The 26,621-nt window shown below is 38.7% G+C and overlaps 1 protein-coding gene across 11 annotated transcripts in view; it reads right to left on the bottom strand.

Annotated features, from left to right (window-relative positions):
* Positions 1-26,621, bottom strand: part of ZZZ3 (zinc finger ZZ-type containing 3) — a 134,684-nt gene that overhangs the window by 79,462 nt on the left and 28,601 nt on the right. The window lies entirely within an intron of this gene.

Genomic DNA, 26,621 nt, shown 5'->3' with positions numbered 1-26,621 from the left:
AGAGAGAGAGAGAGAGAGAGAGAGAGAGAGAGAGAGAGAGAGAGAGACTGTGTGTGTGTGTGTGTGTGTATGTCATTTCCCACAAGTCTAAATAGAAAAGTACTTTTTTGTGTTTTTTATATTTTAGGGAATAAATCTATAATGCTTAAAAATGAAGTAAAAAAAGATAATAACTGCCCTTTAAGTGTCACTTTAAACATCTGATATCTTCTCAAGTAATTTTGGAAGTAAACAGAAAATAAATGTTATTTAAAATAAACTGAGATGTAGCTGTACAAACATTCCTTAAAGGTAAGCTTCATAAAAACAGACTTGGTTGAAGATTACAAGTCTGAGAAATATATCCACACACACCTACAATGATGACCAAAAGCACTGTGCAGAATTTTAAGTCACTTTAACTAGTTTATCAGTGGAAAAAAATGAGCTATAAAAGAATATTCATTCATACATAAAAAAGAAAGCAGCCTATGAATAGCATTCTAAAATGTTTCACCATGCTGTACCGCTCCACTACACAGTAAAAAGCGTACAAATCTACATGGAAAATACAGATAACCTTGCAGGGCATGGTAGCTCATGCTGTAATCCCAGCACTGTGGGATGTCAAGGCAGGAAGATCCCTTGAGCCCAAGCATTCGAGGCCGGCCTGGGCAACACAGTGAGCCCTCTTCTCTACAAAAAAAATGAACAACATTAGCCAGCTGTGGTTTTATGTGCCTGTAGTCCCAGCTACTTGAAAGGGTGAGGTGGAAGGATCACCTGAGCCCAGGAGATTGAGGCTGCAGTGAGTTGTGACTTGTACCACTGAACTACAGCCTAGGCAACAGAATAAACTCTATCTTAAAAAAAAAAAAAAAAATCTTTTTTAATGAAAATGCATGCATATGCGCTTTCTTACACATGCTTTCTGGATAAAACTTGTTATTAGGGTTGTCGACCATTCAGATATTCTCAGTGAGACATTTCATTAACAAAAGAGTGATTAAGAAACTATTATCTATCCTCAAACACAACAATTTTTTATTCATTTGTTTTCAAACATTAAAAGTAACACCATAAAAAAATTAACACTTTGGGATGCCAAAGCCGAAGGATGGCTTGAGCCCAGGAGTTTGAAACCATCTTGGGCAACAAAGTAAGACCTCATCTCTACAAAAAATAGAAAAAGGTAGACACATGTGGCATGTGGTGGTGTGAGCCTGTAATCTCAGCTGCTAGGGAGGATCCACAGAGCTGCAATGAGACGTGATTGCACCACTGTATTCCAGCCTAGGTGACAAAGCAAGACCTTGTCAAAGCAAAAACCAAACTAAAAAAAAAAAAAAAAAAAAAAAAAAGATCTAAATATTTTCTAAGTTTAAAGATTGTCATGACCTCTCTTGTAACAGACGCAGGGAAATTAAACGAGCCACAAGTCTTATAGCCCCTATATTGTGTTCTTCACTTCACTCACTATACATTTCCAACTGAAGCATTCTGCAAAACTGCTATATGCTTTCTGGAACAGAAAAACTACTTGGAATTATAACAACACACAGTAATTTTTTTTCATTTGAATTATTTAACTACAGTAACTTACTTCCAGAAGTTTAAAAAACAGCATTTTGTCTTTTTAAAAGTACACCAAATGGAAAACAAAAATATAAGTCGTATTCCTAAGGCCATCTTATCTATTTCTTGAAACAGAGCTTTGCTTGTTTTCATGTACTAATAAAATTCATTGACTATTGAAGCATTCCAAAAGCAAACCCAGAACCAATCTTCACTGAAAAGAATTACTTTTCCTACTTCTTGCAGTCTTAACACTGGTACTACTGTGTTAAATAGATTACATGATCTCAGATTCACAGCACACAGGTAATCACTTCAAAAGACTACAGTAAATCTCACTAGAAGATTCTGACAGCTTTAGTGATATAACCAGGATATAAGCCACACAACTTACTATTAAAATAAAACAATGAAGTTCAAGCTAAGCACAATCTCTAAATTTTCAGCCACGGCAAATTTTTTTTTAGTTTTATAAGAGCTTGGAAAAAATTCAAAAGGAAGGTCATACAACAGAGTCATATTTCTTACTTGATTCTTCAGTTATAAGTGAAAGTACCACATACCGATACTATACTATGATTTTAAATGATTTCATAAGAGACATTTGCCAGGCGCAGTGGCTCATGCCTGTTTCTCGGCACTCTGGGAGGCCGAGGCGGGTGGATTGCCTGAGGTCACGAGTTCAAGACCAGCCTGGCCAACATGGTAAAACCCTGTCTCTACTAAAAATACAAAAATCAGCCAGGCATGGTGGCAGGTGCCTGTAATCCCAGCTACTTGGGAGACTGAGGCAGGAAAATCACTTGAACCCGGGAGGTGGAGGTTACAGTGAGCTGAGATCACGCCACTGCACTCCAACCTAGCAGACAAGAGCAAGACTGAATCTTAAAAAAAGAAAAAAGTAAAGAAAGAGACATTCAATGTCAGTTGTAAAAAGCATTAAGATAATGGTCAAAGACAAAAACACCTTTCTTTTTTTTGAGATGGAGTTTTGCTCTTGCTGCCCAGGCTGGAGTGCAGTGGTGCAGTCTCAGCTCACTGCAACCTCCACCTCGCGGATTCAAGCGATTCTCCTGCCTCAGCATCCCAGGTAGATGGGATTACAGGCGCCTGTCACCACGTCCAGCTAATTTTTGTATTTTTAGTAGAGATGGGGTTTTGCCATGTTGGACAGGCTGGTCTCGAACTCCTGAACTCAGGTGATCCACCCACCTTGGCCGCCCAAAGTGCTGGGATTACAAGCATAAGCAACCATGCCCAGCCCAGAAACACCTTTCCTAGACAATTAAACTTTCACAGTCACTTGCTATAAAGAGCAGAACCAAATTTTCATTTGGTACAATAATCAGAGAAGAGTACGTTTTTCTGGCTCCCTAAATTGCTCAGAACCACATGTTCAGTGTCTTAGATGCTTTCTATAGATTTTCAAAGATAAGCCTATTTAACAATCAACAGAAAGACAGTAGGAAGAGTATAGGATTTGGTGGAAGGAGATAGAAGTGTGTTTCTCTATTGTCGATAATCACTTCACCATAAGCAAGTCACTTTGTCTCGCTGTACTTTATTTCTTCATCTACAAAATGAAAGACGTAATACCTGCTTACTACCTCTAAGGGCTATTGTGAAGTTCAGAAGAGATCACATCTGTGAAGTACTTCAGGTTACTGGTTCCCGAATTTTAGTAGCTAAATCTAAGAAATGTAAGAAATTCTTGAATCCAAATCACCTCATAAATTCAGATTCAAAAGGCCTCAACACAAATGCATATATTTTCATTTTCAATTAAGCACTTCAGGTCATTCCAATATATGACTGGAATGTATGATTGGAATGACCTGAAGTGCCTAATTGAATATGGGCTCCCAATGATGATCATACTTTGAAAAAACTGCAACAGTTTCTTCTAAAACTTTAGTGTTCGGGCTGGGAGCAATGGCTCATACTGGTAATCTCAGCTCTTTAAGATGCCAAAGCAGAAAGATCACTTTGAGGACAGGAGTTGAAGACCAGCTTGGGTAACATGGCAATACCCTGTTTCTACAGAGAAAAAAAAATACACACAAAAAAATTAGCAGGGCACGGTGGTATGCACCTGTTGTAGTCCTAGCTACTCAGGAAGCAGGAGGCATGGAGTTTGAGGCCACAGGCTATGGTAAGCTACAATCACACCAATGCACTACAGCCTGGGCAACCAAGTAAGACCCTGTCGCTAAAAAATTAATTACTTAATTAAAATAAATAAAATTTTAGTGTTCATAAGCATTAAATCTAGGTACATTCTAGCTGGGCGCAGTCACACACACCTATAGTCCCAGCTACTTGGGAGGCTAAGGGAGGAGAACTACTTGAGTCCAGGAGTTCTAAGTTGTAGTACTTTATGTCAATCAGGTGTCTGCATTAAGTTCAGCATCAATATGGTGACCTCTGGGGAGCAGGGGACGACTAGGTTGCCTAAGGAAGGGAGAACCGGCCCAGGTTGGAAACAGAACAGGTCCAAACTTCCATGCTAATCAGTAGCGGGACTGCACCTATGAATAGCCACTGCACTCCAATCTGGGCAAAATAGTGAGACCCTGTCTCTTAAAAAAATAATAAGAAAATGAAACATAATACAGATTTCTAAACCTAATCCTTAAAAATTCAGATACAGGCCTGGCACAGTGGCTCACACCTAGAATCCCAGCACTGGGAGGCTGAGGCGGGTGAATTACCTGAGGTCAGGAATTCGAGACCAGCATGGCCAACATGATGAAACATTGTCTCTACTAAAAATACAAAAATAGCCAGGTGTGGTGGCACATGCCTGTAATCTCAGCTACTTGGGAGGCTGAGGCAGAAAAAAAATCGCTTGAACCTGGGAGGTGGCGGTTGCAGAGAGCCAAGATCATGCAACTGTACTCTATCTAGCCTGGGAGAGGGAGCGAGACTCTGTCTCAAAAAAAGAAAAAAAAAATCAGATTAAATAAACTTGGATTGGAGCACACAATCTTCACTTACCATTATTCAGGAGATTCAGATGTAAATGATTTATAATACACCCTTTTAGAAATCCTACACTAGCTTCTTCCTCTTAAATATTTCTCAAATTGTTCCCACTTCTGTAGTATCATCACCCATGAACAACCTTAGGCCTTCATTCTCTCTCATTTGAACTAACTCAAATGCCTTCTAATTAGTCTCTCTACATTAAGTCTTTTTTGTTTGTTTGAGACAGGATCTCACTCTGTTGCCCAGGCTGGAATGTAGTGGCTTGATCACTGCAGCCTTCAACCTCCAAGACTCAAATGATCTTCCCACCTCAGCCTCCGAAGTAGCTGAGGCTACAGGTTTATGCCACTACGCCCAGCTAATTTTTATATTTTCTTGTAGAGACACGATTTCACCATGTAGCCCAGGCTAGTCCTGAACTCCTAGGCTCAAGTGATCCTCCCACCTCAGCCTCTCAAAATGCTGGGATTACAGGCATGAGTCACTGCACTCAGCTCTGCTTTAGTTAAATCTTATTCTTTAAAAATGCATGATCTACAGAATGATATGTCACTTTCCTATCTAAAACTCTTCCAAGAGACTTATACTTCTTGCCAAGATAGAATAACAGGCATGAAACTTATGCTCCCACCTGAAACAACTAAAAATCTGGACCAAAAAATGTATGAAAATTATTTTCAGACATAAGAAACCAGACCACACAGGACAGTGATCAATGAAAGAGAAAAAATATGAGGTAAAGCCTACAATTGTCCCCAGTTTACTGACTGGAGAATTTCTAAGCTGCAGAGAAAGGAAGGTGATCTCAAGCAAGCTCAGTGGTTTTCTGGAGTTAAGAGAGTGAAGTAAGGAGTTTGGGGGAGGCCAAGGCAGCTACCCGCAGAACATAGTACCAGAGAGGAGAGAGCTTGCAGAGAGTAAAAACAAGACCTCAGATAATCTGCAGGGGACCTCCTTAAATCTTGCGCTGAGTACTGATGAGTAAAACAGCGAAAAATACCCACAGGCAAGGGTATGCCAGAAAACATGTAATAACTAAGGGTAGGTGGTATGTAGTTCTTAGTTTATAAGGTTACTAATGTCTGTGGTGTATCTACTTCCACCACAGACAATTTCAAGCTACCAACATACCAGTGAATGAGAATCTAAAAAAAATACATGGCAACACATTACACATTGCATAGTGTTTCTACCATAAGAACACAGTGAGGCTGGGCACAGCAACTCACATCTGCAATCCCAGCACTTTGGGAGGCCAAGGCAGGCAGATCACTTGAGGCCAGAGTTCAAGACCAGCCTAGCTAACACGGCGAAAACCCATCTCTACTAAAAATATAAAAATTAACCAGGCATAGTGGTACACACCTGTAGTCCCGGCTAGTCAAGAGGCTGAGGCATGAGAATCGCTCGCACCCAGGAGGTGGAAGTTTCAGTGAGCTATTATCACGCCACTGCACTCCAGCCTGGCCGACAGAAGGAGACTCTGTCTCAGGAAGAACAAACAAACAAAAAAAGACACAATAGATATAAATTACCATGAGTGCACAAAAATAGTAATATAATACAATTATATGAGGTAATGAGTTTTGGGCATTTACTACCTTTGTCTGTAATAAGTGATTTAATTATAAGTTTATATAATTTATATTAAGAATTAAACTATCTCACAAACTTCCCAATATTTTAATAATCAGCTCTCATAAGCCAGCTTGAGCATACTACCACATGTGGCTCACATATAGGAATAATTGGTTCGCCTACTAGCCAGAGTAGAAAATTTCATAATTCATGGGACATGAAGTATAATGCTCTGTACAGCACTGCATCAATAGTGATGCAAAATGAGCTCTGGACTGAAGACAGTTCTGGTCTCACCTAAAAAGATAAAAAGCAAGCCTCAAAAGGATAAAGCCATTTCCAATGAACTCTACTGTGTTCCAGAATATAGCACAAGAATATTTACAGGAAAAAAAAAAAAAAAAATCTGGCACCAAACAAGGTAAAATTGAGAATGCCTGGAATTACCAAACAGGCCAACTGTGGTGGTTCACACCTGTAATTCCAACACTTTGGGAGGCCAAAGTGGGCAGTTACTTGAGCCCAGGAGTTTGAGACCTGCCTGAGCAACATGGCAACACCCCATTTCTACAAAAATTAGCCAGGTGTGGTGGCTCATGCCTGTAGTCTCAGGTGCTTGGGAGGCCAAGGTAGGAGTTTTGCTTGAACCCAGGACCTTGAGGCTGCAATGAGCCACGGTCATGTCCCTGCACTCCAGCCTGGGTGACAGAGTAAGATTCTGTCTCAAAAAAAAAAAAAAAATCATATAAAGAACAAGGAAAATACCACTTAAAATGAGAAAAAGCAATCAGCAGAAAAAGATCTGTACATGACAGTTACTAGACAAGAATATTAAATCAGTTATTATAACTGTAGTTCACATGCTCAAAAAGGCAGACAGATATATTAACCATGCTAAGTAGAGGTATGGAAGGCTTTTAACTCAAATTGATTCTTCAAGTTAGAAAAATATGATGTTTGGGATAAAAAATATGCTGGGATTAGACACTGGAAAGAAAAGGTCAATCAATCTGATGCCACAGCAATAGAAACCTAAGAGAGAGAAACAAGAGTGGAAAAAAAAAAAACCATGAATGAGATGCAGAATACCATCAAGACGCCGAAAACATGGGTAACTGAAGTCCCCAAAAGACTGAAAGAGAGGCAGAAAAAATTTTGGAAGAAATGGCCCCAAATTTTCTAAATATAACGGAAATGACAAATTCATTGATGGAGAAAGTTTAATGGCTGGGCATGGTGGCTGACACCTGTAATCCCAGCACTTTGTGAGGCCAAGGTGGGTGAATCATTTGAGGTCAGGAGTTAGAGACCAGCCTGGCCAACATAGTGAAATCTCCATCTACTAAAAATACAAACATTAGCTGGGCATGGTGGTGTGTGCCTGTGGTCCCAACTACTTGGGAGGCTGAGGCACAAGAATAACATGAACACGGGAGGCAGAGGCTGTAGAGAGCCAAGATCGTACCACTTCACTCCAGCCTGGGCAACAGAGTGAGACTCCATCTCCAACATAACCAAACTGCTTAAAAATCAATAATAAGAATATCTTAAAAGCAGAGAAAAACAACACATTATAGGCACAGAGAGAAAAGTAAGAATGTCAGCAGATTTCTCAGTAGAAACACAAGCCAGAAGACAGTGAGGTATATCTTTGCAGTACTGAAAAAAGTTGTCAACCAAAAATTCTATACTCAAAAACAATGTGTTTCAAAAAATAAGGTAACATAAAAATTATTTCAAACTTAAAGTAGTAAAAGAACCTATCACAGATAGATATGCATTATAGGAAAGGTTAAAAGAAGTTATTTAGGCAGAAGGAAAAAAACACTAGATGGAAATTTAAATGTATCCAAAGGAATATAAAGCAATGGAAGTGGCAAATATGACCAATATGAAGATAACTATTAAAAAAAAAACTTCTTCCAGACCGGCACAGTGGCTCACATCTGTAATCCCAGCGCTTTGGGAAGCTAAGGCAGGCAGATCACCTGAGGTCAGGAGTTCAAGGCCAGCCTGACCAACATGGAGAAATCCCATCTCTACTAAACATACAAAATCAGCTGGGCATGGCAGTGCACACCTATAATCTCAGCGGCTAGGGAGGCTGAGGCAGGAGAATCGCTTGAACCCAGGAGGCAGAGGTTGCAGCGAGCCAAGATCACACCACTGCACTCCAGCCTAGGCAACAAGAACGAAACTCCATCTCAAAAAAAATAAAAATAAAAAAACTTTTCCCTTAGTTTTTAAACATATTTTAAAAATAACTGGCTAGCAAAAAAGATACCAATACACTGTATGGTTTATAACATAAATGGGAATAAAATGTAATAGCACAAATGTGGGATAGGGGACATACAATGTAAGATTCTTATGCTACACGTAAAGTGGTATAACAGCACTTCAAAGTACGCTATGATAAATTAGATGTATACTATAAATCTTATAATCACCACTAAAAAGCAGATGAACAGAGAAAAAGTAATAGTCAATAAGCTCACAAAAGAAACAAAATAAGTACATGTTTAAAACACTCAATGCAAAGGACAGCAGAATAAGAGAAGAAAGGGAACAAAGGGCACATAGAAGAAATAGCCTATAGCAAGGTAATAGATTTAAACTTAACTTTATCAAAAATCACTTTAGGACAGCCATTTCAACTATAAATAGTCTAAAAACCGTTTCAAGCAGTTTAGTAATTTGGAAACAATTACTTGGAAAGAATAACAATAAATGAACATTAAAAGATTCAAGTCATATAAATTGTGACCACAATGAAATTAAATCAGAAATCAGTAATAAAAAACATATCTCAAAAATCATCAAATACCTGGAAATAAATAACATGCTTCTAAATGATTCATTAAATCAAAGAAGAAATCAAAGGGAATTAATGCAGCATATCAAAATCTCTGGGGAGCAGTAAAAGCAGTATTTACAGAGAAATCTAAAGCAATAAACATGTATAAGAAAAAAAGGTCTCAATGATGTCAGCTGCTACCTTAAGAATCTAGAAAAAGAGGATACTATAATCCACAGAAAAAGAAGAAAAAATAATAATGAGCAAAAATCAGTGGAACAGAAAACTAAAAAGCAATAGAGAAAAATCAATGACCCAAAAGGTAATTTCTTAAGAAAAATCAATAAAATTGATAATCTCTAACTCACCAGAAACAAAATACAAATTATCAATATTAAGAAAAACGAGATGTTACTATAGATTTTATACATATTTTAAAAGATGGTTCTATATTTTCCCAACAAAGTTACCAAAACAATTCAATGAGGAAATAATAATCTTTCCAACAAATGCTGGTAGGACAACTGGCTATCCACATACAAAAGACATGGGACCCTTATCTCATGCCATATACAAAAATTAACTCAGGATGAATCAAAGACCTAAATGTAAGCACTAAAATGATAATGTTCTTGCTGGGCATGGTTGCTCACACCTGTAAACCCAGACTTTAGGAGGCTGAGGCAGGAGAATAGCTTGGGCCCCAGGAGTTCGTGACCAGCCTGGGCAACATAGCGAGACACCATCTCTACAAAAAATAAACAATATTAGTTGCGCATAGTGGTGTGTGCCTGTGATCCCAGCTACTTGGGAGACTGAGGTAGGAAAATCACTTGAGCACAGGAGGTTGTAATGAATCAAGATCATACCACTGCACTCCAGCCTCGGTGACAAGAGAGAGAATTTGTCTTTAAAAATAAAAAATAAAAAACATTCGTAGCTGACAACATAGGTGCAAATCTTTGTGACCTTGGATTAAACAAGTTTCTTACATATGATGCTAAAACCATGACCAACAAGGACAAATGTGTGAGTCCACTTACTATATGAGTTTACCTAAAATTGTCAAATTAATGAAAACAAAAAGCAGAATGGTTGCCAGGGACTGAGGGAGGGGGAAATGTCCAGTCATTGCTTAATGAGTACAGAGTTAGTTATGCAAGATGAAAAACATTCTGAAGACGGACCATGGTGATGGTTACACACAATGTGAGCATGTAATGCCACTAAAAAAAAAAAAAAAAAATGGTTAAAATGGGGCCAGGTGTGGTGGCTCATGCCTGTGATCCCAGCACTCTGGGAAGCCAAGGCAGGCGGATCACAATGTCAGGAGATCAAGAACATCTTGGCCAACATGGTGAAAACCTGTCTCTACTAAAAATACACAACTTAACTGGGCATGGTGGTGGATGCCTGTAATCCCAGCTACTCTGGAAGCTGAGGCAGGAGAATTGCTTGAACTGAGGAGGCGGAGGTTGCAGTAAGCTGAGATCACGCCACTGCACTCCAGCCTGAGCAACAAAAGCAAAACTCCATCTCAAAAAAAAAAAAAAAAAAAAAAAAAACCAGTTAAAATGGTAACTTTTATGTACATATATTTTGCCACAATTAAAAAATAAAAATTGAAAAAGCACAAGCAACCACAGAAAAATACAGGTAAGTGGGGATCATCAAAATTAAAACCTTTTGTGCTTCCAAGAACTCAAGAGAATGAAAACCCATAGAATGAGAGAAAATATTTGTAATTGTCTATCTATAAAAATCCTTACGACTTAATAAAAAGATAAACATTATCTAAAAATGGGCAAAAGACTTAAAACAGATGTTTCTGCAAATAAGATATGCAAATAGCTAATAAGCACATGAAAAAATGCTCAATATCATTAGCCCTCAGGGAAATGCAAATCAAAACCACAGTGAGATACTTCACACCCACTAGGATGGCTACAATAAAAAAGACAACAAAAAGATGTTTTGGCAAGGATGTAGTTATTTGTACCCTCATACATTGCTGGTGGGAATGCAAAATGGTGCAGCTGCTTTGGAGAACGGTTTGGCAGTTCCTCAACAAGTTAAACATAGAATTACCATATGACCCAGGAATTTGATTCTTAGGTATACACCCAAAAATAAAGGAAAACATATGTCTGCACAAAAACTTGTATAAAAATGTTCATAGCAGCATTATTCATAATAGTCACAAAGTGGAAACCACTTAAATGTCCTTCAACTGCTGAATAAATAAACAAAACAAGGCATATTTTAACAATACAATGAAATACTATTAACTCATAAAAAGGAATGAGGTATTGATAAACGCTATAACATGGATGAACCTTAAAAACATTACGCTAACTGAAAGAGGTCAGTTACAAGTGGTTACATATTGTATGATTCCCATTTATACAAAATATCCTGAATAGGCCAGGTGCAATGGTTCACACCTGTAATCCCAGAACTTTGAGGGGCCTAGACAGGAGGATCATCTAAACCGTAGGAGTTCGAGACCAGCCTGGGCAACATGGTAAGATCTTGTTTCTACAAAATATAAAAAATTTAGCCAGGCATAGTTCACATGTCTGTAGTCCCAACTACTCTGAAGGTTGAGGCAGGAGGACTGCTTGAGCCTGGGAGTCTGAAGCTGCAGTGAGCCATGATCATGCCACGGCACTCCAACCTGGGCAAAAGGGCAAGATTCTGTCTCTTAAAAAAAAGAAAAGAAAGAAAGAAAGAAATACAGAATAGGCAGATCCATAGAGACAAAAAGGAGATAAGTGATTGCAGAGACTGTGGGTGGGATTGTAGAGACAATAGTACAAAGTGAGTGCTAGGGGTATGGGGTTTCTTTCTGGAGTGATGCAAGTATTCTGCAATTAGGTACTGTGGATGGTTTTTGTAAATATACTAAAAATCACTGAATTGTATACTTTAAAAGGGTGATTTTATGGTATGTGTTTATCTCCATTTTTTTTAAAGATATGAGAATATTACAAATAACTTCATGTCAATAAACCCAACGAATTCCATGGAAAACTACAAACTCCTCCAAAACTCACTCAAGAAATTATTTCTTAAATATCCTTAAAGAAAGCAAAGTTAGTTTAAAACTTAGCAACAAATAAATTCCAGGTCAAGGTGAGTTCACTGGTGAATTCTAGCTATGCCACTTGATACATATTAAAGGAAAAAATAATCCTAATTCTACCCAAATTCTTCTAGAAAACTGAAGAGGAAGATTTCCCAACTCATTCCATGAGGCCAGCATTAGTCTGATTTCAAAATCAGACAAAAACATTACAAGAAAATAGAACTACAAACCCATATTCCTAATAAACATAGAGGCAAAATTCCAAACAAGCTTTTAACAAACCAAATCTAATAATATTTTTAAAATAATATACCATCACCAAATGGTGTTTATCTCTAAAAATGTAAGATTGGCTTACATGTACATAAGGTTGGTTCAATGCAATTCACTCTATACTAACAGACTGAAAAAACAAAACCAAAAAGGGAAAAAAATATATATATATAAGATCTTCTATACAAATATAGAAAAGAGGTTTTAACAATATCTAGCATCCATCTATGGTGACAGATGTAGATCAGTGATTACCAGGGGATGTGGGAGAGGTGAGGAGTAGTAGGAAGACTTAGAAAATAGTATGAGGAAACTCTGGGGAGATGGGTATGATAATAATCTTGATTGCAGTGATGGTTAAACAGTATATACATTTATCAAAACATATCAAATTATATACTTTAAGTATCTACAGCCAATTATTCCTCAATAACGCTATTTCAAAATAAATCCAAGAAACAAAACACTTTCAGAGACACAAGTTAAAATCTTAGCATCTTAACGGAGATACAAACTGTACCTGGCCTTTCCATCTCTATCTAATTCTACTCTAAATCTTTCCCAGGAGCTAACCAGATCTAAATTTCAATCTCATATGACAGAAGTTTTCAACTACAGCAAAGTATCAGAATCACCTGGGGCATTTAAGAAAAAAGAAAACAGGAGTTTGTAGTTCCACAGGTCTGGAATTCAGTCCAGCTGTAATTTATTTATTTTTTATAACGAAGTCTCGTTCTGTTGCCTACATTGGAATACAGCAGCGCAATCTCCACTCACTGCATCTGACTGCCTCCCTGCACCTGACTGCCTCCCCAAGTGCTGGGATTACAGGCATGAGCTACTGCGCCCGGCCATTTTTTGTCCTTTTTCAATTCTGTATTACTTTTAACTTTTCTGTTGAAAGACAGTAAATATAAAGAGAAGTGCAAAATCATAAATGTATAGCTTGATGAACTATCATAAAATGCAGATGAACTATCATAAAATTTAAGAGTTCCAAGGATATGATGAACAGCCAAAAACTATCATCTCTGCCTCAAACATGTTTCCTTTCCTTGCTCATCTACTATTTATCTTGTCCTTTAAGTCACAGATCAGATGCACCCCCCTTCTCCAAGAACCTGTGTCCCCAGGGAACCCTGTACATGGCTCTTACCTTACCACTTACCTTTAAAAAGTGGTATGGTACAAGACAATAAGCTTGCCCACCCTCCCTCAAACTACTCCCCAACTAGGATTTCAAGGTTACTATTTATTATGCAGCTAGTGCTCGACTTAGGACCACGATCGGGACCAGCAGACCGGTCGTGACATGATTTGGTCGTAAGTTGAGTAGGCTGTATGTACAGTTGAAATGGTGCACGCGGAGATGGTAGTGCTGCCAGAAGCTGGTCCACACTATCGTATGCCCAGCTGGACAACATTTGCGCTGCCAGACGCAGGGCCGTCATGGCTAGTGATCGTGGTCATAAAGTCGAATGGTCGTAAGTTGCATAGGTCGTAAGTTGATCAATACCTGTACTAATCTATTCACTTGTTTGTTTCATCCATTAAAACCATTTTATAGCAACGCCTATCTTATTTTTCATTTTCTTTGTGCCTAGAAAACGTTCATTAAACATCATTATTGGGACATTATTCAAACTGAAAGTATGGAGAATAAATCAGTAAGGTTAAAAAACAAAACAAAACAAAAACAAAAACTATGAAGTAAGGGGAACAGTATCCGTATAGGTCTTGAAATAGAAAAGGGCATGGCATATCAGCAAAACTGGAACAAGGCCAATGAAGCTGAAACCTAACAGGCAAAGGGGAAAAAGCATCATAAATTGAGCTTTCAAGTGGACAAATGCCAGACCATAAAGGGCTCTCTAAGCTATGGTAGAAATTTGATGGGTATTTTTTTTTTTGAGACAGTTTCACTCTTGTTGCCCAGGCTGGAGTGCAGTGGTGCAATCTTGGCTCACTGCAACCTCCACCTCCTGGATTCAAGTGATTCTTCTACCACAGCCCCCAGAGTAGCTGGGATTACAGGCATCCGCCACTATGCCCAGCTAATTTTGTATTTTTAGTAAAGACAGGGTTTCACCATGTACGTAAGGCTGGTCTCAAACTCCTGACTTCAGGTGATTTCCCAAAGTACTGGGATTTACAGGCATGAGCCACCACACCCAGCCTTGATCTGGTTGTTTTACGTTTCTTTTTACCTTTTTAAAGTTTTATTTGAATTATTCTATTGAAGAATTTTAAAGAAGAGAATGACACATCTAACATACATTTTTAAAAGATTGTTCTGGCTTCCGTGTAAATGTGAACTCAGCGCTCAATGGGAGAGAACAAGAGTACAATAACAAATGTGATCAAGGCCAGGCACAGTAGCTTATGCCTGTAACCTCAACATTTTGAGAGGCCAAAGCAGGCAGATGGCTTGAGCCCAGGAATTCGAGAACAGCCTGGACAACATGGTGAAACCCCGTCTCTACGAAGATACAAAAATTAGCTCGGTGTGGTGGTGCATGCCTATAGTCCCAGCTGCTGGGCAGGCTGAGGTGGGAGGATCACCTCAGGCTGGTGGGGGTCAAGGCTGCAATGAGCCAAAATCAGGCTAATGCACTCCAGCCTGGGTGACAGAATCCCTGTCTCGTCAATCAATCAATCAATCAATCAGTAGTAATCAAGGGTGATAAAAAAATTAAAAGCTTAAGCAGGAAAATGACACTGATCCAATTTTGTCATATATCCATTCACTCAACAAACATTAATTTGGACCAACTGTGGTCTTGGCACTACTCTGGGCACTGGAAGCGCAAAGGCAAACAAAAAGTGCCTGCTTTCACAAAGCTTACCCTTTGTATAAACAAATCAAATACAAATTATGTCAGGTGAGAAACACTACAAAAAAATAAAGCAATGTAAGACAATAAAGAACGATGGCGTGTTCAGGGAGGAACTCTCTAATGGCCTAACATTAAATTTTGTTTTTTAATAGAGACAGGGTCTTACTATGTGGTCCCAGGTGGTCTCGAACTCCTGGGCTCAAGTGATCCTCCCTCCTTCGCCTTCCAAAGTGCTGGGATTATAGGCATAAACCACCACACCTGACCATGACCTAACATTTGAAAAGCAATCATGTAGGGTCTGCTAGGCTACCATAAGGACTTAGGATTTTATACCTAGAGAGATGAGAGTCACTGGAGAATTTTGATAAAGGGAATAACATAATATGGTATTTTAAAAGGATCACTCAGACTACTATGTGGAGAACAGACTGCAGAGAGCAAAATAATAGAAAAACAACATGGTTTGGGAGGCTATTATTACTACAGGAGAAATAATAGTTCAGTATTAGTAGAAGTGGTAAGAAATTATCCACTTCAATTTAGATTATGAAGGCAGGCCCAATAATTCACTAATACACTGAATGTGGGACTTAGAGAGAGAGTAAATCAAAGATTCTCAAACTACTTTTCCTCTGCCCAGGCAGTATTCCTCAAGGTTCTGTCCTAGTCCTCCTCCTGTTCCTGCCGTTTCATCATTGTACACTCACTTCACTATGATGAGGGATCCTAAATCTAAATGTCAATCTCTACATTTTTCCTCTGAGCTTAGTTCCATATATTCAACTGTCTGCTAGACTCAATAAGAACCTCAAACTCTAGCCAGCCATGGTGACTCACGTCTGTTGTCCCAACACTTTGTGAGGCCAAGGTAGGAAGTCCACTTGAGTCTAGGAGTTTGGCACCAGCCTAGGCAACACAGCGAGACCCCTCTCTTCAAAAAATAAAATGAAGAAATTAGTTGCTGTGGTGGTGCCTGCCTGAGGTCACAGCTACTCTGGACGCTGAGCAGGGGATTGCTTGAGTCCAGGAGGTCAAGGCTGCAGTGAGCTGCAATAGCACCACTGCACTCCAGTCTGAGTGACAGAGCAAGACCTTGTCTCTAAAAAAAGAGAGAAAAAAAAAAAAAAAACACACCTCAATTCTTCTTGTTCAAAACTGAATTCACAGCTGGCCATGGTGGCTCATGCCTGTAATCCCAGCACTTTGGGAGGCCAAGGCAGGTGAATCACCTGAGGTCAGGAGTTCAAGACCAGCCTGGTCAACATGGCAAAACCCTGTCTCTACTAAAAATACAAAAATTAGCCAGGTGTGGTGGTGGGCACCTGTAATCCCAGCTACTTGGGAGGCAAGCCATAAGACTCGCTTAAACCTGGGAGGTGGAGGTCGCAGTGAGCCGAGATCACACCACTGCAACCAGCCTGGGCAACAGAATGAAGCTTCATCTCAAAAAAAAAAAAAAAAAAAAAAAATTCACCATCTTCCTTTCAGCCCTAATAACCTGTTCCTTCTCTAGATTTATTTACCCTAAATAAATGAGTATAACATACCCTACTGTCCAAACTAAAACCCTAGAGTCACCTTTTTAATTCCTCTGTCATACAGCCTATCCACATATACATATATCCAATCATTTATGATATTCTTTTTTTTTTTTTTTTTTTTCCTGGCAGGGTCTCACTCTGTTGCCCAGGCCAGAGTACAGTGGTGGGATCATAGCTCACTGCAGCTTCAAACTCCTGGGCTCAAGCAATCCTCCCTCCTCAGCCTCCCAACCAGATAGAACTACAGGTATGTGCCACTATGACCAGCCAATTTTTTTTTTTTTTTTTTTGTAGACAGGATCTCAATATGTTACCTAGGCTGGTCTCAAACTCATGGCCTCCCAAAGCCCTGGGGTTACATGACAGGTGTGAGCCACTGTGCCCAGAAGTAAGTTTTTTTTTTTTTTTCCTTCCTTTTTGGTACCTAATAATGTCACAAGAGTGAAGAAGAAATTTAATCTGCTTTTTCTGAAAGGTTAGTTCTCCTGAGATAAAAATTCTCCCTTAGGCCATCAATTCCTTTTGTGGCATCTTCTCCTTTTATCTCTTTTCTTTGGCTCTTGTTCCTTAGGAAGATATATTTAAGAAAATCAAGGCTGAGCACAGTGGCTCATGTCTATAATCCCAGCACTATGGGAGGACAAGGTGGGAAGATCACTTGAACTCAGAAGTTCAAGACCAGCCTGGTCAACATAGAGACCCCATTTCTATAAAAATAAAAAATTAAAGCATGATAAACATTACAAAACCCTGTTTCTACAGAAAAATTTGGCCAAGCGTGGTGGTGCACACCTGTGGTCCCAGCCACTCGGGGTGCTGAGGCAGAAGAATCACATGAGCCTGGGAGGTCAAGGCTGCAGTGAGCCTTGTTTGCACCACTGCACTCCAGCCTGGGTGACAAAGTGAGACCCTGCCTCAAAAAAAAGAAAAGAAAATCAGACTACGTTGCTGGGAATGTGACAAAGTTCACCGTATTCCTTCAATTATACTTCCTAAATAGGCATGCATCACTTAACAATGGGAATATGTTCTTAGAAAGCATCAGGCAATTTCATCACTGTGCAAATATCATGGAATGTACTCACACAAACCTAGATGGTATAGTCTATTACATACCTAGGCCATATGGTATAGCCTATTGCTCCACTTCCAGGCTACAAACCTGTACAGCATGTTACTGTACTTAATACCATAGGCAACAGTAATACAAAGGTATCTGTGTATCTAAACACAAGAAAGGTACAGTAAATACAGTGCAAAGATTTTTAAGTGGTACACATACATAGGTCATTTACCATGAATGGAGCTTGCAAGACTGGCAATTAGTGAGTGTGAGTGAATGTGAAAGCCTAAGACGTTACTGTATACTACTGTCTGCTTTATAAACATTCTATACTTAAATTACATTAAATTTAAGTTTTTCCTTCAATAATTGGCCTTATTATAACTTTTTTACGTTATAAATTTTTATTTTTTAACTTTTTGACTTGTGATGACATTTAGCTTAAAACACATTGTATGGCTATACAAAAATATTTTCTTTCTTTATATTCTTATTCTATATGCTGTTTTGTTTTTTAATTCTTTTAAGTTTTTTTGGTTAAAAACTATGACAAATAGACACACCTTAGTCTAGACCTACACAAGATCAGGATCAGGATCAATATCATTGTCTTCTAGCCAGACATGACAGCTCATGCCTGTAATCCCAACACTTTGGGAAGCCAGGGCTGGCAGATCACTTAAGCTCAGGAGTCTGAGACCAGCCTGGGCAACATGACAAAACCGCACATCTACAAAAAACACAAAAATTAGCCATGAGTGGTGGCATGCACCTGTAGTCCCAGCTACTTGGGGGAGTGAGATAAGAGGATCGCTTGAGCCTGGGAGGTCGAGGCTGCAGTGAGCCATGTTCATCCCACTGCATTCCAGCCTGAGCAACAAAGAACCTGTCTCAAAACAGAAAAACAATCATTGTCTTCCACTTCCACATTTTGTCCCACTGAAAGGACTACAGGAGCAGTAACATCCATGAAGCTGTCATCTCACATAACACTGCTTTCTTCTGGAATACCTCGTAATGATTGCCTGGGGCTGTTTTTCAGTTAACTTCTTTTCTCCTTTTTTTTTTTTTTTTTTTTTTTTGTAAATAAAAGGAGTACATTCTAAAATAACAATAGTAAATACATAAACCAGTAATGTAATCATTTATTATCAAATATTACATACTATACCTAATTGTATGTGTCACACTGTAATGCAGTTTACTTTGCACCAGTATCACCACAAACACATGAGTAATGCATTACGGTACAACCTTACAACAGCTACCACATCACTAAGCAATAGGAATTTTTCGGCTGTTATAATCTTATGGGGCCCACGACGGTATATATGATCTGCCATTGACCAAAACCTAGTTATGTAGCATATGACTATACTTCAATTTCCGTCTGACCACTAACAACTCTTGCCTCGATTGGTACAACAGCTTCATACTGGGTCTCCCACATCAAATCTTGCCCTTATCCAATCCATTATCTTCACTCTATTAATAGTGCAAATCTGCCTACCTAATTACATCAAGTCTCCCTCATTAAACCCTTCAGTGACTATCTATGACAAAGCCCTTTATAATCTGGCCCTACCTTAACCTCTGCAGTTTCATCTCTGTCAAATCCTCAGCAATGCCTCCAATTTCAAACAAACTACTGTTCCCCTGTATCCACAGATTTAATCAATCTTGAATCAAAAATATTAAAAAAAAAAAAAAAGGCCAGGCGCGGTGGCTCACTCCTGTAATCCCAGCACTTAGGGAGGCCAAGGCAGGCGGATCACAAGGTCAACAGATCAAGACTATCCTGGCCAACATGGTGAAACCCCATCTCTACTAAAAATACAAAAATTAGCCAGGTGTGGTAGCACGTGCCTGTAATCCCAGCTACTCGGGAGGCTGAGGCAGAAGAATCACTTGAACCTGGGAGGTGGACATTGCAGTGAGCCGAGATTGTGCCACTGCACTTCAGCCTGGCAACAGAGCAACACTCCATCTCAAAAAATAAATAAATAAAAAATACAAATATATAATGAAAATATAAATTTTAAAATAGAGTATTACAACTATTTATATAGCATTCACATTGTATTAGGTATTATAAATAATCCAGAGATAATTCAAAGTATAAAAAAGATGTGCATAGGTTATATGCAAACACTATGCCATTTTATATAAGAGACTTGCGCATCCACAGATTTTAAGTATCCTGGCGGGGGTGGGGGGGTGTGTCTAGAACCAATCCCCTGAGGATACAGAAAGACCCCTCTCTCTCACCTTCCATGTCTTATTCCAAAAGTTTTCTCTGCATGGAATATCCTTTCCCTCCCATCCCTCACACCCTAATTTACTTGCATAAACTTCATTTTACCCTTTTTCTCAGTTTCATAGTAATAATTATTAATATAATGATGCTTGCTAATATGTATTAAGCACTTAATAATTCGAAGCCATATACACATGCCTTTCATGTCTCATTTAATACTCATCACAATTACTACAGAATTCCCAGTTTAGTGATGAGATGCACTGAGAAGTTAACTTGCCCAAGGTCATCGAGCCAGTAATGAAAACCTGGAGATGAAATACTAGTCCTTTAATAATACCTGCATTGCCTTCTCCAGAAAATTTTCTTAAGGATTCGATATACTCCCTTATCTTAGAAACTCCCTTTTCATCATGGTTCTCCCACCAGGATTCACACTACCATCAGGCCTTCTCTGATTTCCCCCAATAGCGGAGTGAAAGATGCCAGCTCTACCTTGTTTACCATTAAAGCCCAGGCACTGAATATAACGCGTAGCACACTTTCTACATTCAAATGTTGATAAACAAATGAACTGCAAGAGGTTAACATTTAAGATGTGAATACTCTGTGCTAGGCACTTTCTAAGAGTATGTGTTATTTCATTTAATATGTACAACTATTCTATGATGCACCCTCGATTAATATTTTTAGTGATGAGAAAACTGAAGTAATTTGTCCAACACCTCTGTGCTCATTGGCATTAAAGCAGGAACATGAAGGCAGGCAGTTTTAGCCACAGTAATAAATAAGTGAGTAGGTGAGTGGGTGGATGAAAGAGAGTGTACTTCCTGACACCTATTTTGGCTGCTCTGAAGCCTTTTTAACTTCCTGGTTTGGAGCTATATTCTGGAAAGTTGAGAAATGACTTCCAGATTTTTTTTTAATCTCATCTTTAAAACATGTTCACTTTCAAAAATTTTAGAATCTGGTTGGAAAGGCAACAAAAATGAAACAAAGAGGTAAACAACACAACTATGTTATTTCTAAGATTTACCTTAAAACACAGGCCCAAGACGGTATTTAACAGCCTGTGTTTTGGGAGGCCGAGGCAGGTGGATCACCTGAGTTCAGGAGTTTCAAGACCAGCCTGGCCAATATGGAGAAATCCTGTCTCTATTAAAAATAAAAAATTAGCTGGGCATGGTAGTGCATGCCTATAATCCCGGCTACTCAGGAGGCTGAGGCACGGGGAGGCTTAAGCAGGAGAATCCCTTAAACCTGGGCGGCAGAGGTTTCAGTGAGCCAAGATCTTGCCCTTGCATTCCAGCCTGGGTGACAAGAGCGAAACTCCGCCCCCCCCAAAAAAAATTTTTTTTTAAACCATGTAAAATGTAAAGTGATTAGAACAATGTCTGTCACAATCTGTCACACTGCAAGTACTCATTATATGTTTGATTTAAAAATAAAATTACCATGTGCAGTGGCATGTGCCTAAAGTCCCAGCTACTCAGGAGGCTGAAGCAGGAAGATCTCTTGAACCTAGGACTTCAAGACAGCCTGTGCAATACAGAGTGAAACCCCTTCTTCTCAAAAAATAAGTAAAATAAACATACTTTTATTGCTTTTTGATTCATTTATTTATTCCAGGTAAGTCCAACGCAGTTGCCCAAGGTATAACTAGATGATTCTGAATCAGCCATTTCTCCTCATTCATAAACCAGGGATAAAGACAGTACCTACTACGTAGCTTTGTCTGTCAAAAGCACGTGAGATTATAGAAGTAAACTGCTTAGCATGGCTTGTAGTATACAAGTGAATGCTCTAAATATTAGTTCAAAGAAAAATCTGAGGGAGTAAATTCTTCATATCATATTCTTTAATTTTAGAAGTAAAAAACCTCAGGCTAATTCTCAGAGTGTGAATGGTCCACAAAAGCATAATTTATGAATCACAGCTGAAGCTGTGAAGTAAATAAAGTCAAACAAGGAAAAGGAGAAAAGAGGTTTTTGGAAACTCAAATGGCACCAATGTCCAAGTATCAGGATATAAAAGAAAAGACAATTCTAATAACTGACAAAAAATTGCCAGAGAAATGGAACATAATCTTGAAAAGATTAACTCAAAGAATCAAATTCTATGTTTAGGCCATTAAGATCCAAAACCTAGTCTTCAGTGAAATGGGTAAAATCAGAAAATACATTCCATTTTCCATAAAGCTAGATTACTCAATTTAAAGAATTCCTTTATTCTGAATTAACGTGATTCCTCTTTTTCAGTGCTAGAAATTGCTGTATGAAAGGAGGTTTGCCTACATTTTCTCATGTCATTTTTTAACAAAATAAAAAATTGATAACCCCACAGTAAGCCCATAAATTTTTTCTGAAAATTAGGCTGGTTAGTAAAAAAATTTTTAAACTTTTTGTTAATTCAATAGAATAACTCAGAGCCACAATGAAGTTGCAGTGATACTGGCATTATAACACCATATACAAAAAGTTGTTTTAAAAAGACAAAGAACTGCCACACTGTCATTTCTAAATACTATTCAATAATTACAGGCCGGGCGCGGTGGCTCAAGCCTGTAATCCCAGCACTTTGGGAGGCCGAGGCGGGTGGATCACGAGGTCAACAGATCGAGACCATCCTGGTCAACATGGTGAAACCCCGTCTCTACTAAAAATACAAAAAATTAGCTGCACATGGTGGTGCATGCCTGTAATCCCAGCTACTCAGGAGGCTGAGGCAGGAGAATTGCCTGAACCCAGGAGGTGGAGGTTGCGGCGAGCCGAGATTGCGCCATTGCACTCCAGCCTGGGTAACATGAGTGAAACTCCGTCTCAAAAAAAAAAAAAAAATTACATTTGATATTAGTATACCAAAGGAGTATGAAATAAAGCTAAAATATAAAAATAAGTGGATTCAAGGAGATAAATGGAGTTCAAAAGACTCATTTGGAACAGTATTTTTTCTATAAGCTGCAGACCCATAACCATTAGAGACTATCTCCCACTTTTTTCCTATGAATTTCAGATTATATGCTGATTTTATATGCTAATCAGTTAATTCCACATTTCTGAAAGTGCATTATTCATTTCTCTGCTGACTAATTCAGGTAGTAAAAGAATGTATATTTTTGGTCTCTTGTCGCCCAGGTTGGAGTTCAGTGGCACTATCTCAGCTCACTGCAACCTCCACCTACCATGTTCAAGAGACTCTCCTGTCTCAGCCTCCCAAGTAGCTGGGATTAGAGGCACATGACACCATGTCCAGCTAATTTTTGTGTTTTTAGTAGAGATGGGGTTTCATCAAGTTGGCCAGGCTGCTCTTGAACTCCTGACCTCAGGTGATCCACCCGCCTCGGCTTCCCAGAGTGCTAGGACTACGTGATCCACCACACCTACCATAAACACTTATACCCAACTTCATAGAAGATAAATTCCAAGTTGTTGGTAAAATTCATAAATCACATCTTATTTCCAATGGTTGACAAATTCAACTTCACAAATTATCAGGAGAAAAATATTTTGGTCCCAAGTACATACATTTTTCCACAAAAACTGTCTTTAAAAAGAGATTTTTAATAAATATATAGCACCAAGTAAAATATTACATTTGAATGCTGCCCATTTTACAGCAAGAGTGAAATATGAAAAGTCATCATGTAGAAGGTACTTCGACTAAGAATATTTTAAAGTTCTCCATCAGTTTTCCAAGTTCAGAAAATGAAATACCAAAGGAAAAGAAACAAAAAGAAAGAAAGAAAACTTCAATATAGTTCCAAAATTTCCTTTGAATACATTGGCTATTTCTTACTTCCCCAAATTCAGCATCAAAAAACTGCATCCAGATATATTAGGTACTTTTTCATTTCTGGGTCTGTTTGGTCCTTTGTCCTTCACTATAAAGTCACTACAGTTTTGCAATTAAGCTTGCAAGCTCTTTACAAAGACAAAACAAAATCAGAGTATTTTTCTCTTTCTCAAGGTGAAACCTGAAGTCACTCCCTAATAGCTAAACAAGCTGGACTCAAGGAGTCTAGTGGTTTGTAAACAAATCGTTAACTGTTCTTAGTTACCTATTAACACAGCACATTTATTTCTGCAAGAGAAGTTCTAGCCCATTGAGCAAATTAAAGATATCTAGAAGATTGGGATATATTTGACAACAATGGAAATGCACAAAACTCAAGTCTGAAAAATTCTATAAGCATGAATAAAAATGATCTGTCTATACCAAGTTTGTCCAATCCGCAGCCCAGGATGGCTCTGAATGAGGCCCAACACAAATTGGTAAATTTTCTTAAAACATTATGTGGTTTTTTTTCCCAGCTCATCAGCTATTGCTAGTGTATTTTACATGCGGCCCAAGACAATTCTTCCAGTGTGGCCCAGGGAAGCCAAAAGATTGGACACTCCTGGTCTATACAGTGTAGATGCACCTGGAACATTAATTTAAGCAGCATCTAAGACAACTAAAAAAAAAACACACACAAGTTTTAGGTTCCAGTCCCAACTAACCACTTACTTGCTGTGGCCTGACCACCATTTCTTATTTGTGAAATTACGGGTGTGGGGGGGGAAGCTTTCCTACCAAACAGAATTGTCCTAAGAATTAACTGAAATAAATAATGTAGAGTAGCCCCACATAGCATAAAAATCAACAAATGAAATAATGATTGCCCACATTTATTATGTGCAATATACCAGACACCATATTTTCTATGTATTATCTTATTTAAAACTCTCAAAAATCTATAGAAGTAGGTACTATTATTATCCCTATTTAATAGATGATAAAACTGAGGCTTAAGAAAATTAAATACGGGAGGCCAAGACGGGCAGATCACTTCAGCCCAGAAGTTCAAGACCAGCCTAGACAAGATGGAGAAACCCCATCTCTACAAAAAAATACAAAAATTAGCCAAGCGCAGTGATAGGCATCTGTAGGCCCAGCCACTCAGAGGGCTGAGGTGGGAGGATCTCTCGAGCCCAGCAGGCTGAGGCTGCAGTGAGCCGAGATCGCAACACTGCTCTCTAGGATGGGCGACAGAGTAAGACACTGTCTCAAAAAAAAAAAAAAAAAGTAAATATCTTACCCAGTATTGCAAAGCTAGTTAAGCGGCAGAATACAAAGTCTTATCCACTCTACTGACACTGTACTTTACAGGAACAAAGAACTTGCTCATTTTATTTCTACAACCTCAAAAGTAGACAGGCAAGGCATCATCTTCATTTCCAATAAAGTATACGGCAACAGACTCAAGAAATGCCTATGATCACACAGCTAATAAAGCCAGAATATAAAGCTAAGTCTTAATGCCTAAATTGAGTTCAATCTGTGAGACTCGATGGCTCTCTGCATTGTAGTAATTCTATAAACGCTTAGAATGAGGATATTCTTCCCAAAAGAAAGAGGAATATGTCTGAAAAATAGATACATAATCTATGATAAGACCTTCCCAATGGCTGTCAACATTCAAGTTTTCCAGAAGTTAAAATAGAGATTACTTGAAAATATCAAGGACAATTATACCCTAATTGTATGAAATTTGTGAGAAACCCAGTGCAAATCAAATGCAGAAAAGAAGATATTTTGACAGGTCTATTACTGTTTTCTGTGGTATGATTCTTGTGTAATAAATGATACCATATAACAGATAATTAGAGACGAGAATTTCACACTTCTTTTTAAGTCATTCAGACTCTCCTACAAAATCATTCTCTTCGTTCATGGAGATGGAAAGGATATCCATCTATCTATGGAGAGGCATGGGTACTGAACATAAGGCAATATATAAGGCCTGATGCCAAAAGGGCCAGTCATGTTTATTTCCTATCTATCTCCAACACTAGAAAACTTCAGAAAAGCAAACTTAGTCCTTTTTCTATGCCTATAACAGAATACCAGAAATTAGGTAATTTATGGAAAATAAATTTCTTCCTTTCTTTCTTTTTAAATAGAGACAAGTTCTTACTATGTTGCCCAAGCTGGTCTCAAACTCCTGGACTCAAGCAATCCTCCCACCTCTGCCTCCCAAAGTGCTGGGATTACAGGTATGAGCCACCACACCCAGCCAAGAAATGTATTTCTTACAGTTACGGAGGCTGAGAAGTCCAAGGTCAAGGGGTTGCCTCTGGTGAGAGCCTTCTTGCTCATGAGGATTCTCTGAAGAGATCTGGGGTAGCACAGAGCATCACAAGGTGAGAAGGAAGAATGTGCTAATATGCTAGCTCAGGTCTCTCTTCCTCTTCTTATAAAGCCAGCAGTTCCCCTCCCATGAGAACCCATTAATCCATTAGCCAATTAATCCATTAATCCATTCAAGAGGTCAGAGACTTCATGATCCAATCACTTTTAAAGGCCCTACCTCTCAATACTGCCACATTGGGGATTAACTTTCAACATGAGTTTTGGATGGGACATTCAAACCACAGCATAGCATAAGCCAATAAAAGAGTTAATATTTATATAATGTGATAAAATAAAGGATTTTTAAGATCAAAATTAATTTTCTTCTAAAATTACCTTTACTTTGATTGGGTTTAGTCAAGTTTAAGCCCCTTCAGCCATGTGAGGACACAGTGAGAAGACGGCCACTTATAAACCAGGAACTGGGCCCTCACCAATCTGCCCTGGGACTTCTCAGCCTCCAGAACCATG

Source organism: Sapajus apella, unplaced genomic scaffold (genome assembly GCF_009761245.1).
Source record: "Sapajus apella isolate SASKATOON/1434 unplaced genomic scaffold, GSC_monkey_1.0 scaffold36, whole genome shotgun sequence".
Lineage (NCBI taxonomy): Eukaryota > Metazoa > Chordata > Mammalia > Primates > Cebidae > Sapajus > Sapajus apella.
Note: the sequence above shows the minus strand (reverse complement) of the source record. Positions and strands in the feature narration are given on the sequence as shown.